Consider the following 12024-nt stretch of genomic DNA (forward strand, 5'->3'; position numbering starts at 1 on the left):
GTCAGGTTTATTGGCACTCTACTTTCTGGTTCTGCATTATCGTGGTTTTCGTCTTTTCTTGAACAACAAAATCCAATATTGGACAATTTGGAAGCTTTTTTGGCAGAGTTTCGATCTATGTATGGTGAACACGATGTAACTCGTGTTGCAACAAATAAGATCCAAATTCTGCGACAAGGAAATCACTCAGTAACAGTATATGCTTCACAATTTCGACAACTTGCAATTGACATCAAGTGGGATGATGCTGCACTCATCAGTCAATTTCTTTATGGATTGCAATACGAAGTAAAGAAATTGATGCTCAACTTACCTGATCCTCAAACTTTCAGTCAAGCAATCGATTTTGCGGTAAAATGTGATAATCGACTTTTCGAATTTCGATCCGAGAATCATTCACGGGAACCTCAACGTTATTACTCAATGGCAACATCAACATCTTTGCCAAACGTACATTCAAAAGTAGAAGACATGCAAATTGACGCGGTACGTTTTAAACCCCTAACTGAGCAAGAAAAGATTCGTCGTCGTCAAGAAGGATTATGTTTATATTGCGGAGAACCTAAGCACACTACTCAACATTGTCCAAAGAAACGACGCAACTATAAAATGAGGGGTACGACGGTCAAAGAAGACAACATGTCGGAAAACGGATTCGTCCAGCTACAATAGGGACCGTGCAGCTGGAACCTTGTACAATTCCTAATGAAGGTCCTATCCTCTCCTCAGAACCCTCTCCTTGTTTTATAATAGACTTATATTTAGGACCTAAGAATTACAAAGCCTCTACTTTATTAGATTCGGGAGCCTCAGCATGTTTTTTAGATGAACAATTTGTTAAAAGTCATAAAATACCCTTTGTACAGAAACCTAAACCAGTACATGTAGAAGTCATAGATGGTCGTCCCTTGTCTTCTGGAGATGTCACTCATGAAACTCATCCTATAAAAGTAACAATAGACGGTCATGATAGCTACATAGCTTTTAACATAATTAAATCCCCGTCCAATCCAGTTATTTTAGGTTTATCCTGGCTAGAAAAATATAACCCTCGAATAGATTGGAATTTGCATAAACTTGACTTTCTCCAAAGCGTTATTAATAGTTCTACCAATCAAGTAAAAAATTATAAGTCTAGTATAGTAAAACCCGTACTGATAGGTGCAAAAGCATTTATACACGCAGCAAAAGAAGGATCAACTTTTGCTATTTATGCTGCACCTATTTTTGAAAACGTAAAGACTTCAATTGGCATTCCAAGTCAATATCAGGAGTATCAAGACGTTTTTGAGAAAAAGAATGCAGATATTCTTCCTGAGCATCGCCCATATGATTGTTCAATCGACCTCAAGGAAGGAACTCAGCCACCATTTGGACCAATTTACAGTTTATCGCAAGATGAGATGGCTGAACTCAAGACATATATTGACGAGAATTTAGCGAAGAATTTTATACGCCATTCAAAATCTCCAGCAGGAGCTCCAATTCTATTCGTAAAGAAAAAAGATGGATCTTTACGAATGTGTGTTGATTATCGAGGACTCAACAAGATCACAATCAAGAACAGGTATCCATTACCTTTGATATCAGGACTCCTTGACCAGTTGAATCAAGCTAAGATCTATACAAAAATAGATCTAAGAGGAGCATATAATCTAGTACGGATCAAAGAAGGAGATGAATGGAAGACTGCGTTTCGAACTAGGTATGGACATTTCGAATATAATGTCATGCCCTTTGGACTCACGAATGCACCAGCTGCTTTTCAACATCTCATGAATGATGTATTTCGTGAATTCTTAGACAATTTTGTCGTCTGTTATCTAGACGATATCCTGATCTATTCTAAGAACGTCGAAGAACATGAAATACATGTTCGTCAAGTATTACAAAAACTTAGAGATGCAGGATTGTACGCCAAGATGGAAAAGTGTGTATTTCACACTACTCAAGTTGACTTTTTAGGATACATCATTTCAAATGATGGTCTCATGATGGATTCTAAGAAAGTCCAAACAATCATGGATTGGAAGATTCCAAGGACAGTAAGAGATGTCCAATGTTTCTTGGGATTTGCCAATTACTATCGGATCTTCATCAAAGATTTCTCACGAGTTGCAGCTCCACTTACACGCTTGACTAGTAAAGATAAATTCCAATAGAATCAAGAAGCGGAAGCAGCATTTGAAGCCTTGAAGACATCGTTTGTCTCTGCACCAGTCTTATATCGTGTTGATTTTTCCAAGGCATTTTTTATGGAAACAGATGCATCAGATTTTGCCTTGGGTGCAGTTTTATCACAAATGGGAACAGATGACAAACTTCATCCGATAGCTTTTCATTCAAGAAAATTCTCAGCAGCCGAGATCAATTATGAGATCCACGATAAAGAACTTCTTGCGATCGTGGATTCCTTTCAAGAATGGCGTCATTATCTAGAAGGCGCTTCTAGTCCAGTCACTGTATATACAGATCACAAGAACCTCGAATATTTCATGTGAGTACGCGTGTTGAATCGTCATCAAGCTCGTTGGAGTATGTCTTTGTCAAGATTCGAGTTCATTATCACTTATCGGCTAGGAAAACAACAAGGTTTGTCCGATGCCCTATCTAGACGTTCTTATTTTGCACCAAAAGAAGGAGATGCAGCTTTTGAGCAACAAAGAACGGTCTTCTTGAAACCGGAGCAATTTCATCTCCGAGCAATGAAATCAACATTGACTGTTGATTCAACTTTTCTCAAGCAAATCCAGTCCAGTATGTCCTCAGACCCTCTTGTTTATGATATGGAGAATAATTCTTCTAAGTCTCATGATCCTTCTAAGTTCGAGTTCAAGAATAATCTATTATATTTTGAAGGACGCCTATATGTTCCAGAAGGAGAAGCACGTTTACGTGTTCTTCAAGCACGTCATGACTTTCCTGCAGCAGGGCACTTTGGATATAATAAGACTTTGGAACTCATATCAAGAGATTTTTGGTGGCCACAAATGTGGAAGTCAGTCAAAGACTTTGTACAATCATGTGATATTTGTTCAAGATCAAAAATTCCTCGTCATCGACCTTACGGACTTCTTCAGCCATTACCTATACCAGAACAACCATGGTCTTCTGTTTCTATGGATTTCATCACAGATCTTCCAAGCTCAAGATCTTATGATTCTATATTTGTGATAGTAGATCGTTTCACCAAGATGGCACATTTTGTGCCATGTACAAAATCTATCACAGGTGAAGAAACAGCTAAGCTTTTCATTGATAATATCTATCGCTATCATGGATTACCTAAAGATATCATATCAGATAGGGGAACTCAATTTGTGTCAAGATTTTGGAGGACACTTTTCAAGATTTTAAAAGTGGACATAAAGCTATCTTCGGCTTTCCATCCTCAAACTGATGGACAAACAGAGCGCGTAAACCAAGTCTTGGAGCAATATTTAAGGTGTACTATCAACTACCAACAAGATGATTGGACAACCCTTCTGCCATTGGCAGAGTTTGCTTATAATAATATGGTACATTCTTCCACGCAACAAACACCTTTCTTTGCCAATTATGGCTATCATCCACGACTTGATACTTTTGATTTTTCAAAAGTTGATAATCCTGCAGCAGAAGATATGGCAAATCGGTTGTCAGAGTTACATGTAATAATGAAGACGCAATTGAAGGAAGCTCAAGAACGACAAAAGATAAACGCAGATCTATATCGTAAGGAGCAACCACAAATCAACGTGGGTGATAAGGTATGGCTACTTCGTCGCAATATCAAGACTACTCGACCTTGTGACAAGTTGGACTATCGTAGGCTTGGCCCCTTTTCTGTTTCTGAACAGATCAACCTAGTTGCATATTGGTTACATCTACCGGAGTCAATGAAGATCCATCCTGTATTCCACGTGTCTCTTCTTGAACCATATAAGACAGTGGATATACAAGGAAGAAGACAAATGCCACCGCCTCCTATAGAAGTAGATAATAATGAAGAATTTGAGGTGGAAGAGATATTAGACTCAAGGCGGCGCCGAAATAAGCTGAAATATCTTGTTCATTGGCGCGGATATGATATTAGTGAACGCACATGGGAGCCATCCAGGAATCTAGGAAATGCATCAGCTAAAGTCAAAGTTTTTCATCAACGACATCCATCAAAACCAAGATGAAAATCTCTCTTATAAAAGAGACAAGATTGAGGCAAGATAACATTCAATTTCCTATCCTTGTTTATAACTTCTTTGCATTTGTGACGCTAATTAGATGGAGAGCCAACAACCAGCGGATTCAACTCAAGAACCTTCGTTTGCTGACCTGCCGGACGAGACATTACGATTGTCACAACCTTCAAGACGACACAATCGAGATGAAGATCTTCAAGAAGGACATGTTCTTCCTCGAACAGATGGTGAGATACAACGCATTTGGTATCACGATTTGGGAAGGGACTCTCGATGTTTGGTCATTTTGCTAGAGGTAGGAACAACTCCTGATGGTGTTCCGAATATTTTATTCGAAGAAAGTTACGAAGGCCTCAACAATGATCAAATAACTGGGTGGTCTTTCCGCCCTGGTATGGGACACTACCGATGGTTGAGAGGCCCTATCAATCATCTTCGAAGAGAACAGAGATCAGAGTATGTGGCGAATACAATTCGTCGCATCATAGATTTCCTCAACATACGATGACCGCTCCTCGTGGAACTCGTCTCTAGAAGGGGGGGTAATGTCACGGCCATAATCATGTAAGCTAATAATTACATATAGAAATAGGTAGAAGTAAGTAAAAGTAGATAAAAGTAAGTTAATTCTATAATATTTAATATAGAAGCTTCCTAAAAACTTCCTAGATGCTGCTTTGACTTCATAAGTGTCTTTAATTGACTTTTTGGATTAGAAACGTGGTCAACAAGTTGGCCATGTGCCACACATGTTGTTAGCTTGAAGATCAAGGTAACTATGTGGCCCACACGTAGAAAAACTTGCCTTGTAAGTCAAGGCATGTGTCCTACAAAGTCAACACATCTTGGAGGTCCTATAGAACGTCGCCACGTAGCCCCTAGTTAGATAGTATATATAGAGACAAGAGTGAAGGCTTCTTCACTCTTGTCAACTCCTTTCTTGCTTCTAGTCCAGGTTCAAGAGTCTTTAGTTTCTTGTCTTGTGGCAATAGCCATTCCAGTTTTCTTTTAATATACCTACTTGTTTATATTTTGATTTATTATATCGAGATAGCCTTTTGGTGTATATTTTCCCTCATCGAGTCTTTGTCGTTGACAATTGGTCGGGCGACTCAATGTGGTCCCGATTACGGGGTTTCGATTCTGTTTCATGCTGTCCTGTTCTCTGTGCCGTTTCAAGGAACATTGTTTTTGGTAAAAGGATCTCTTAAAGGTTAAAACGGGGGAGAAAAGCTCTGATGGCGAGAGCAAATTTTGGATCTAAGCCTTGATGGCGAGAGCTAATTCCGGATCTAAGACGGAAGATTGAAGAAATTCAGAGGATAAGGTTAGGAGAGAGAATAGTTTTGGGGAGGGTTTTTTTTTTCTTTGAATCGGGGAGCTAGCTTCAAGTTTTTTGCAAGGTTACTAGTTCGGTTTCATTGGAGGGTTTTGAAGATCAAGGGGATTGGAGAGGAGCTTCATGCTTCGGGTCGGAGAAGAAAAGACGGAGAATTGGATTTTTCTTCTTCATAGAGTTTTGGAAAGACTGAGGCAATCGCTGCTGAAGTCAGTGTTGTAATGGTGAATCGAGATTTTAAAATGAAGTGGGTTTGAATACTCTTGACTGTTTTGTGAAATCGAGTTACGTCTGTGATTGAAGGATTAAAAGGGTGTCTATAGGATTGAGTATGCGGAGTGAATGAAATTTATTGGGTTAATCTAACAAGACAGTCAGTGGATACAAGATCGTAAGTACAAAGCGGTATTGAAGATTAACAGTTTGGATTGTTCGAGGTTCTCTGTAACGTCTAGAGACCTACCGGCTGGGGCAAAAAGGACTTCGACAAGCAGTCGAAGAGCATCCGTATAGATTTATGGTACATTGTTGTAGTCGTTTATATTTCAGCAGTCAAAACTGATAGACTGCTTGACTATCGGCGAATCTCCATACTACCTTCTACAGCCAGACGCCCGATGCGTTCTCGAGCAGGAAAGCACGTAATACGACAAAAGTGGTGAACCCAATGTGAAAGCTTGAGGCAGAAGGTATTGGATTTCGGTTGATTTTATCTTTATTTTATGGAAAACGAAATTAAAAATTTTGAAGGATTTTTGGGAGAAGTTTCTGGTGGAGAGTCTTCTAAAGGACAAGGTATGCACATGGATCCGTCTATTGCTAGTATGTTTCAAGCCTTCTCATTGTTAATGCAGCAACAGCAAAGCAATGATCGAAAGGAAGCTTTGGCAACCAAAGCATTGCAAGCAGTGGTCAATAAAATTGATCAATTTGATGGAAGGAATATTTCAAGGTATTTAAGATGTTATATTCGTGAAATAGAATCAAATCGGGTTTCTGAGAAGAAAATGGTTGCACTATTTGGACTTGCCACGATACCGGAGATAAGAGACCACATTACATCGATTACGGATCGTTATGGGAATTCATGGGAGGATTTTTCACATGCATTGAAAGACAAATATTTCTTGGAAGATGCTGATCGCATTACTAAGAAGCTGTTTCTGGGATGGATTGAACGGCCTAATAAGAATTTGCAAGCAACAGAGCTACTAAGGGAATTTGAGAGGCAATACTCTCAATTATCGAAGGTAGAAAAATTGACATTGGAGCCGAACAAAGTTGATCTATTTCTTCAAGCTGCTGATAGAGAATTGCAAGAGAAATTAGAACCCCTTCTTGAAGACAAAGAAGAAGATGAAGGATTGACAACGAAGTGGAAGAACGTTGAAGATGCGGTGGGGTTGCTTACAAAAAAAGAAAGGAGAAAGGATAGGAGCAATATTCCGAAAATAGTACAAGCACCCAAAGCTTGAGTACATACAACACCACCAACAATGCCTACAGTTCAACCTTCGACATCCTTGTCAAAGAAAGCAGATATGGGTATGGAAGAAATTATACGAGGAATGCGAGATCTTCAATTCAAATTGGCAAGACTTGAAGAGAATACTTCTATAAATAATTCGAAGAATGTTTCAAAACAAGGATATGTACAAAGATGCATTTGGTGTGATGATGCTTAACACATTAGAAAAGATTGCAATGAATTTAATAATATGATACGGCAGGGAATTATTTGCTGGAAAGATGGGAAGATAGTATTGAAAGATAGGGATGATCTTCTTCAAACCAATTTTGGTAAGGGAGGAATGAGAGCATTGGTTCAAGATTACTTAAAAGAGCATGAAACAGCAGTACGAGAAAGTGCAAGTTATGGTGCTAGAGTAGATGATGAAATTGGTGGAAGTACGAAAACTAGTGAGTTTTGGGCTTCTGCCGTTTCTACAATACAAGAAGGGAAATTACCTTGAGAAGCGTTATTGAGGATTGCAGCTACAATATGAGGTAGAACAGGTTGGGAGGATCCTGTTGAGTCTCTTTCAGTTCATGCATATATTGCTAAGAGCCAACATGAAGCTTTGATGGAAGAAAAGAGACGAGGAAATTTTGATGATACAAGAGAAGGAAATTCTTCTAAGAGGCAAACTCGAGGAGACAAGGCTCGGGAGGCAGCTTCACAAGAATTGCCTGTAAAGGATACCTCAGCATCATTGGGAGAAAAAACAAAGGAGATAAAAGATAAAGGCAAATCAATTGCTTATAAGCTACTTTCTGACATTGAAGCAGCAATAAATTTGAAAGGGGTGTTGGAAGAACGTATATTAAACGCCAAGGTGGAATTCACATTGAAAGAAGTCTTGAGAATTACAAAGAAGGAGTTTCATGATGTTATCATTGACAGCATTAAGCAAAAGAGACAATTAATGGGCAAAACTGGAATGAGTCATGCTATTGATGCAAGAATATATAGAGATGAAGAAGAGGTTGATATTAGTTACAAGCAACCAACAAATAAAACGAATGGGTATAATCAACGAGTACGTTTTGAAGATTCTAGTGACAAGAAAATGGAAACTTTGAGCCATTATACTCGAAAGCATTGGGCAAGGGCAACTACTGAGGTATTGGTGAAAGTAGGAGATATAGAAGAACCAATAGTTGCTTTAGTCGACCATGGTTCTGAAATAAAACTCATGTCTAAAGATCTTTATAAGAAGCAAAAATGGCCAATTGATATGGAACATGGATGGGCAATTCGAGCAGCTAATAACACACGGGGCGAATTATATGGAGCTTGTCCAGATGTCAAAATTCGGATTGGGGATGTTGCGATGGAGCAGCATTTCTTTGTTCAAGATACAACATCTTATCCGTTGATTTTAGGACAACCTTATATTATGACAACACGGATGGAAACAAAAGTACTTCACGATGGTTCTGCTTAGGCAAGGGTATGTAGCAAGGATGGGAGGAAAGCTGTACAATTTCTAACAGTACCTCCTAATCATGAACGGAATCGAGATAGGTTGAGGGAGAAACCATTGCCAAAGATTGTTGAAGGATTTAAGGATTTTGGGGAGGTACCACTGTAAAGCGAGATTATGGAGGTACAAAAGAGGAGGTACTCTCGCGAGATGAAGGTGCCTTTGATGCGAGTTTTATTGGTATATTGGAGAATAGAAATATTATGTATAAGAAAGTTGATGATTTTAAAAGAAAGGAAAGAAAAAGATTATATGATATTGAAGGACAATCACGCAAGATAGGTACATTGTAAGATGATGAGAGGATTTTGGATGTTTATGAAGAAAATGGACTGGAAGATTCATTGGAATCGATTACATCTATTGGGTTAGGAGATAATGATAAGATTATTGAGATTCATTCGAGAGAGGTTTATACCATGCTTGAATCTTTTCAAGCACCAGAAGTCACAGTAGAGACGAGATATAAAACGGCAGATAAGAAGGTAAAGCCTCTTGCCAGACCATTATAAGAGGATTCTAAAGAACAAATGGGAGAAGCATCAAAAGAAGCAAGTTTAAGAAATCCAATGAGTATTGGACATCAGTTTACTGAAGAGACTTTTGAAGAATTGAAGATTGGTTCTGATGGTTCTTTATTGCCGGAGGAAATTACTTGCTTCAAAAAGATGTTGGCTAAACAAGGTAGATCGTTTGCTTTCGAATCTCATGAAATTGGGTGTGTGGATCCAAATATTATAACACCTATGGTTATCTTCACTGTACCGCATGTACCTTGGAATCTAAGACCGATTCTAGTACCGAGGGCACATTTACCTAAATTGGTGGAACTATTAAAAGAAAAGATAAAGATGAAAATATTGGAACCTTCATTTGTGCCGTATTCTAGTCGATGGTTTACGATGCCTAAGAAGAATGGGTCACTACGGTTTATTCAAGATATGCAACCGGTGAATGCAGTAATTGTCAAGAATGCAGGAATTGGACCTGTTGTGGATGAATTTGCTGAGGCGTTTGCTGGAAGGGCGATCTATTCAATGGGTGACTTGTATTCAGGTTATGATCAATTTCAACTTGCCGAAGGAAGTAGAGATATGACAACAATGAGGACACCACTTGGATTGGTTAGAATGTGCACTCTTCCTCAAGGCACGACCAACTTAGTTGCGCATATGATGAATGGGATGAATAAGGTATTGAGAGATTTTATTTCGGAAAAGACTATGCCTTTTCTGGATGATGTTCCTATAAAAGGGTGCAGAGAAGGAGACAAGGATGAAACTTTAGATACGAGGGGGTGTCGCAAATATGTTGTTGATCATATACAAGATTGTGAAAAGATTTTAACTCGGCTTGGAGAAGTTTATCTTACATTATTGGGTATGAAGTCCGTATTTGGAGTACGAAAGGTTGTAATTGTTGGACATTTATGTAGATCTTATGGAAGAAAACTAGATCCGACTAAAGTTGATGCAATTGGAAGGATGAAAGAGGATTGAGATTCTTTAACAGAGGTTCGCAGGTTTTTGGGTGCATGTGTATTTTATCGAATCTGGATCCCTCATTTTGCTCACATAGCGGATCCATTATATGAATTGTTACGCAAGGGTTACCAATTTAAATGGAAAGAAAGGCATATTTAGGTAATGCAAAGATTGAAGAAATTATTGATGTTACCTCCAATATTGAGGAAGGTTGATTATAAGTGCAATAGACCAATGATTCTTACTGTAGACGCTAGTCCAATTGCCGTTGGATGGGCTGTGGGTCAAGATGATTCAAATGGGAATAGATTTGCAGTTCGATTTGGAGCTAAAGTTTTAAGTATTCGTCACCGTGCATATTCGCAAGTAATAAGGGAACTTTGGGGAGTCGTTTCGGCTATGAAAGCTGAAAAGGACTATTTGATTGGGGTTGTAGTAGTAATTGAAACAGATTGCTTGCCATTGCTTGGAATGATTATTAACTGTTCAATGCCAGATATTGCGATGTTGAGATGGATTGCTTATATTAAGTCACTAAATCTAGAAATTAAGCATATCACTAGGAAAGACAATTTAGTAGCAGACATGCTATCTCGAGCAAGATACGAGAGGGAGGACGAAATGGTTGAAGACATTGATGACGTCGGATTGAAATTCTATTCAATATCAAATCTCAACAGAGAAGACAAGCTATTTCTTGAAGAATCTTATGAAGGAGAATTATTGGATATTGGTCATTACTTGAATACCTTAACTAAGCAGGAGAATTGGTCTACAGAAAAATTCAAACAAATAAGAAAAAAAACATATGGATTTTTACTTCGAGATGGATTCTTATGGAAGAGACCGAAGAATGAAATTGGGATGCCACAACGAGTGATAGGCAAAAAAGAAGAAAAACTAAAATTATTAAAGGAGTTTCATGATAGTTTATGGGTAGGGCATAGAGGAATCTGGGCTACTTTTGCTAAACTCAAAGAACGATATTGGTGGAAAAATATGTATCGAGATGTGCTCTCATTTGTAGAGTCATGTGAAATCTGTCAATCGTATTCTAATATCCGACATCGAGATGGTCTTCATCCTACGTATCCTCTGGCTATTCATTTTAAATGGGTTGTTGATTTGGTTATTATGCCGGTTGGGTTATGGCAGATGAGATATTTGGTTTTAGCTCGTGAAGATTTATCAAATCAAGTAGAAGGAAGAGCATTGAGGACAAAATCTACAGAGGGGATTTGTAGGTTTTTGCTTGAAGATGTCATTTGCCATTACGGGTGCGTAGGAAAAACCACTGCAGATCGTGGAGAATTAAATGCACAAGAAGCTTGTAAGTTCTTTGAAAGATGTGGAGTTAAACTATCACTGACTACTGCTTATAATCCGGAAGGGAATGCAAAAAGCGAACGCGGTCACCCACCGATTGTGAAAGCATTGGTTAAAGCTTGTAATGGGAAAGTTAAAGAGTGGCCACGGCTTTTGTCATTTGCATTATGGGCTGATCGAACAACACATAGTTAGGTGAAAGGATATATGCCAGTAGAACTTATGACAGGTCAAAAATCAATTATGCCGATTGAAGAAAAGGTACTTATTTGGAGTATGCTACCATGGGAAGATGGATTGACAAGAGAAGAACTTCTGGCTATTAGAATTCGACAATTGGAGCAAAGAACGGAAGATGTCTTGATAGCATTGGGAAGGTTAAAAAGAGCAAGGTTAGAAAACAAGGCGCGATTCGATAAGCAACATCAATTGAGACCAAAAGCAATCGAGGAAGGTGACTGGGTACTTGTTTATGACAATAGTCTGGATAATCAACATAGTACTTTGCGGAAATTTTCAAAACGTTGGTTTGGACCATATGTAGTAACAACTGTTCATGATAATGCGACTTATTCATTACGGGAGTTAGATGGTACAAAATTGAAAATACCAATTGCAGGGAAGTGAGTAAAAATATTTAAACGAAGACAGGCAGAAATGAATATGGAAGACCTTAATGAAGGTACAGAGATTCCATAGCAAGAGATTGA

Source organism: Physcomitrium patens, chromosome 11 (assembly GCF_059467195.1).
Source record: "Physcomitrium patens ecotype Gransden chromosome 11, ASM5946719v1, whole genome shotgun sequence".
NCBI classification, from domain to species: domain Eukaryota; kingdom Viridiplantae; phylum Streptophyta; class Bryopsida; order Funariales; family Funariaceae; genus Physcomitrium; species Physcomitrium patens.